Source organism: Tauraco erythrolophus, chromosome 1, assembly GCF_009769465.1.
Source record: "Tauraco erythrolophus isolate bTauEry1 chromosome 1, bTauEry1.pri, whole genome shotgun sequence".
NCBI classification, from domain to species: domain Eukaryota; kingdom Metazoa; phylum Chordata; class Aves; order Musophagiformes; family Musophagidae; genus Tauraco; species Tauraco erythrolophus.
In genome coordinates, this window is record NC_141465.1 from 51115591 (window position 1) to 51121590 (window position 6000).

Consider the following 6000-nt stretch of genomic DNA (forward strand, 5'->3'; position numbering starts at 1 on the left):
GATCATGCTCACTCAAGGAGACAAGTTTTTAATTGATCATCTACATTCATAACACAGTTGAATGTATTGTAGAAGAAAAAAAAAAAAAAAGCTTGTACCCAGCTCCTCCAGTAACAGACAATCAAAGAGTACAAAGTGTGTTGGATGTCCCTAACTGAGCCTTTCAGGAGCTGTGTCAACAGCACTGTCCTCGGGCCTCAAGGCTGCTGCCCTGCCTGCTGTCCTGACCCTATGACAGCACTGGAGCTGCCTTGTGCTGTGCTCAAAGTGCTCTGGCATGTGTTGAGTTCACCAGTACAACCTAGGGGCAGCCCCCAGGGCACCCCGCTTGCAGTGCTACTGCCAGGTGGGACAGAATCCTGTCCTTGTGGTGGCCCCCAAGCACCTCCCAGCACCCAGTTTGGACACATTATCCCTGGCAGCTCAAACGCATCCACAGCACAGATTGCAGCGATACAAAACTAGGACTGACAATACTGTCTACAACGCCATTTGCAGTAACATTTATTTTAGTATTTAGAGACACTTTATTTTATACCTACATCTGGAAATAAAACATTTCCATACTCAAGGTCAAAAGTGTTTGAAACAAAAAGAGCCTTTCCCTTCACGTAGCAGTCCCAAAAGGCGTACAATTCATTTTGCTGTTTTGTCTGCAGCATGCCATTTTGTCAGTTCAACAGACTGTTGAACTGTTTGCAGCCTTTAAAACCTATTTGGTTGCTATGGTTACCAGCTCCTCAAAATATCGCTACCAGATCAAAAAAAAAAAAACCCCACATGTGAGGTCTGATGATTCTGCCATGATTTTACCTGAAGTCACAAGAAAATTATTCTACATTTAGGACCTTGAGAGGTAAAGGATGGTATAATTCAAGAGCAAAATGTTGAAAGGATGTCTCCTCCGTGCCTTGCAGCTTTAACCTGTTGTATTAATCACTCTAACAAACTGATTGGAATACAAAACCACTGAAAATATAGCAACTTTAGAACAGCATGATCTTCAAAATTTATATTTGTAGAAGATTTATTTTTGATATCTACATAAATGTAATATCAGCATCCAGATCTTCAGAATGTCTAGAATTGGTTAACATTACTAGGGACAGTGTGAACTACATGAGCTAAAGATCTTGCCAAACATATGTATGATTTTACAAGTTTTGCCTACCTTTTTATCAATATGTATTAATTGAATCACTTGGCGTTGTTAGACTAAAGCTAATATTTACTATGGACATTAAACTACACTGTGGAAAGCCTTATAAGCACAGACCATCTGAGTGCTTTCATTCCTCACCAGCTCTTGATTAAGGTGTGTGCCAGGAAGCCCACAGAAAGCAATGACTCTATAAGATGGAAGCCAAAAGACAGACCCTCAAATGGTAAGTATCTGCATAATTCCTTCAAACCACATAATTTACTCTAGCTGAAGTTTTGGCCCTGAGACCATTGCCCCAGCAATCTTAATACAAAGAATTGTGTTTTTTCCTGAATACAGAAGTGAATTATGCCATCAAGTTAATTAAAGTTGATAGAATTTTTTAAAACCCCAGTTATTAGATTGTTCTAGAGAAAGGATTTCATATGCTTTGAATCAGAAAAACAAGGATATCCAGTGACTCAAAGGACAATCATAGTATATGCTATTGAGTGATATTAAAAATGGTATGTTATTGAAACTAGTTTGAAAGATGTGATTAAACATAAGTGCTATTATCTTTTATATCCAGCATTTAATATTCAGATGAAGTGCTAGCTACGAAATGGGCTTACTATATTACTAAAGAATAAACAATTTATAGGATAACAAGGTGGTCAGGTCCAGTCAGCATGGGTTTATGAAAGGCAGGTCCCGCTTGACTAACCTGATCTCCTTCTGTGACAAGGTGACCTACACAGTGGAGGAGGGAAAGGCTGTGGATGTTGTCTTCCAAGACTTTAGTAAACCCTTGGACACTGTTTCCCACAGTATTCTCCTGGAGAAACTGGCTACTCATGGCTTGGACAGGTATACCCTTTGCTGGGTTAAAAATTGGCTGGATGGCCGGGCCCAAAGCATTGTGGTGAATGGAGTTAAATCCAGTTGGCAGCCAGTCACAAGTGGTGTTCCCCAGGGCTCAGTACTGGGGCCAGTTCTGTTTAATATCTTCATCAATTATCCAGACAAGGGGATTGAGTGCACTCTCAGTATGTTTGCAGATGACACCAAGTTGGCTGGAGTGATGATCTCCTTGAGGGTAGAAAGGCAGGGCAATGAAGCTGGTGAAGGGTCTAGAGAACAAGACTTAGAAGGAGCGGCTGAGGGAAATGGAGTTGTTTAGCCTGGAGAAGAGGAGGCTGAGGGCAGACCTTATTATCCTGTGCAACTACCTAAAAGGAGGTTTCCCTTATGAGGACAGGCTGAGGGAACTGGGTCTCTTTAGCTTGGAGGAGACTGAGGGGGGACCTCATTAATGTTTATAAATATGTAAAGGGTGACTGCCATGAGGATGGAGTCAGGCTCTTCTCAGTGGCATCCAATGATAGGACAAGGGGAAACGGATATAAGCTGGAACATAGGAGGTTTCGCTTAAACATGAGGAAGAACTTGTTCACAGTAAGGGTAACAGAACCCTGGAACAAGCTGCCCAGAGAGGTTGTGGAGTCTCCTTCTCTGGAGGTGTTCAAAACCCGCCTGGATGCATTCTTGTGTGATCTGATCTACGTGGTCCCACTCTGGCAGGGGTATTGGACTAGATGATCCTTTGATGTCCCTTCCAACCCCTAACATTCCGTGATTCTGTGATTCTGTGAGGTTGTAGAGAGGTGGGGTCCGTCTCTTCTCCCAAGTAAGGAGTGATAGAATGAGAGGAAATAGCCTCAAGTTGCACCAGGGGAGGTTTAGATTGGATATCAAGAACATTTCCTCACCAAAAGGCTTGTCAAGCACTGGAACAGGCTGCCTAGGGAACTGGTGGAGTCACCATCCCTGGAGGTATTTAAAAGATGTGTAGATGTGGCACTTAGGGACATAGTTTAGTGGTGGACTTGGCAATGTTACGTTAATGGTTGAACTCAGTCGTCTTAGAGGTCTCTTCCAACCTAATGATTCTATAATTCTGTTATTCTATTATTCTAATTTCAAACCATTGACATAGAAGTTTGCTTTTCCATATTACTACACTGAGTTACATTATTCAATTAAAAGTCCCCCAGATGTAAGGGAATCCATTCCTTTGAAGACAGAAACCAGGCAGATACAGAAATTCAAGCAACAAAGTGTTCCCTCATGTTACATAACAAGACCTGAGAAACTAACAGATCATCTATTAAAAAAAAAAAACACGTGTACTTTATTAAATGTGAAATAGTGAAGGTTTTTCTTTCTCAACACCAGACCAGTCAGTGTTCCTTCACCCAACAACTATTTCCAACATACATGGGAAATCAAAAGGTGACAATGAAGATAAATGTGTCATTTTTCTATAGATGGGACATTAAAGAGAAGCTGTTCTTACCTGGTGAATAACAGAGCCTCACAGAAGAGTAAGATGGAACAATGCAGTTCTTCCAATACTTTCCTGTATGAATGAATATGGACATAAAACTGTCAGTCTCACTTCTAACTTCTTGAGAAAACACACATGCCCAGCTGTGAACATTTTCATGGAGTATCAAGCAATTAAAAAGAAGAAGGATCACTAGAAACCAATAAAGCAATGGTTTACCCAGCGTGATCACTGCAAGCTCCCATTCTGTTTTATCCCCTCACAATTACTTGATTTTTGCACTACTGATTTTGCAATGAAAAACTATGTAGAAATTTAGTTTGACCAACACACTTCCTTTATAAGCCCTTACTATTTATTAGTATACTGCTTTCAAATTTAGTGTTAAAATTAAGCTTGGAAGGGAGTAATTATCACTTTTTTATCATTGTAATTATAAAAAAACCAATCAGATTTGTGTTGCATCACCTTGACTCCACATCCCTATAATATGTCTCCAGTTTACATCCAGAAACCTTCTCATTCATTAGAAGATTAGCAAAAACAAAACAGAACAAAATAATTCAAATTATTAGCAGTGCTTTGATTTCCGAATTACATTCAAAACCTAGCATCCATGTCATCCAATATTGTTGGTCAATGTTTGCATAAAATATTTTCATCTGACATCACCAAAACCTATTCTCTTTAAGCTTGTTTTTTGAAGTGTTAAAGATGTTGGCTCAGCTAACATTGACTCAAACACGGAGTTTTTAGTGCCAATAAATATTCTCTATGAGTATTCTCCAAAGTAACGTGTCGTTCATTTCAATATTGATTTATTTCCATGTAGTTCAACTCTATGGTTATTTGTTATTTGTATTGTCATACTGCTGCAGCACTCCAGTCATCGGCCATAACCCCACTGACAAAAGACTGAACAAACAGGACACAAATCTGCCAAGTGTCTCAGAGAAAATGAGTTTGCCTTTAGTCACAGGTAAGTAGAGCGGATCACTGAACATTCAGAAAGGGGTACCAAAGACAGAAACCAGAATTTTAGTTTGGACAAGAGAAAATCTCTTTCTCTGTCTTGTGTCTTCTTAGAGACTGGAGCTGAGTTTATTTTCTGACAAAATTATCCAATGACAATGCATGCAGATAGGGACATAAAACAGCTATCAAAAACCTAGAGAAGGTTAAAGGAATTGTCTCCCAAAAATCACGATTAGAGAGTCAGGAGAGAAGCCCAGAGAGGAGAGAGTCCCTTGGGGAAGGGCAAGAATTCAGGCAGAAAAGCCTGGTTAAACATTCTGCTAGGTGCCTGGTAATTTGAAAAAGATCCAGCCCACCCTTCTGGATCTGAGATGCAGCTGCAGTCATCAAAGAACTTGGTGAGAAGTTTGAGAGAGATATCAGGGATGGAGGAGAGACTGGAGATGGCAAGAAATCAGAAGATAGTTTAGAATAACAAAGCTTAGGAACGGAGAGAAAGGAAGGTCTGGAAAGGGGTTAGAAAGGTAGGTGAGGGTTGTGGGTGGACTTCTTAAGCGTGGAAAATGGGGAAATACTCTCAGCAAACAGTCCCATAGAGTGCAAGAAAGGCACCTGAAGACACTGGGAGATAACATGGAAGCAAAGTGGAGAAAAGCAAATGAGAGGTTTACATTTGTGACAGGAGGAAAGAAGCAAGGAGTGGCAGGAAGAGAGATAAATCAAAGGCAAGAGAGTAGCTGAAGTGTCTTTCTTAAGTCTTCTCCTTGAAGAAATTAGTGAAAATTTGTGTAGAGAAGGAAGTGGAGGCAGGAGAAACAATATGGAGGCAAGATAGTAGTAGCCTTGAGAGTATAAATCTTAGCTGTCTGAATTTTCCCAGTAGGGCTATCCACAGAAAAAATGTATTTGATCAGGTGAAGGAGAATTCGGGCCCCCATGAAGTGTCATAATTTTGTACACTAGCCACAGAACATGGCAACACCAGAACAGGGACTTATGCCCATGTGGGACAACCATAGGCACTTACACTGGCACAGATGTTTTTCCAATTGAATTTGACAAATCTATAACCTGTCAATGTGTAGAGATGAGTTTATTTCAATAAACTGACTAGTATGCCAGTGCCTAGGACCAGGAGATTTTGTAATAAACCCTCTAGACTTGGTACTGTTCTGTTCCAAGAAGATCCTCCAAGCATTTTGAGAAACATTTACAGGATATACTGAGCACTAATATGTCATCTGTACAGTGAAGTTCTCTGATACGATATTTGTGCTTCAAGAAGACTGTCACAATAGGCTCTGAGCTAATGGCATTCACATACAATTTGGAAGACACTCCATTCGTTTACGGTTTGCCCTTAAAAAAAAAAAAAAAGACTGCATGATTGTGCACAAATATTTTAACTCACAGAAATGCAGATTACATGTTTTCTCTTAGCTCCAAAGGAAAGCAAACATTTACTAAAGGTTCTTGTTGGATGCCTGTACTAAAGAAAATATAATTGTCTCTTATGTCATTTGCTGCTTAAAAG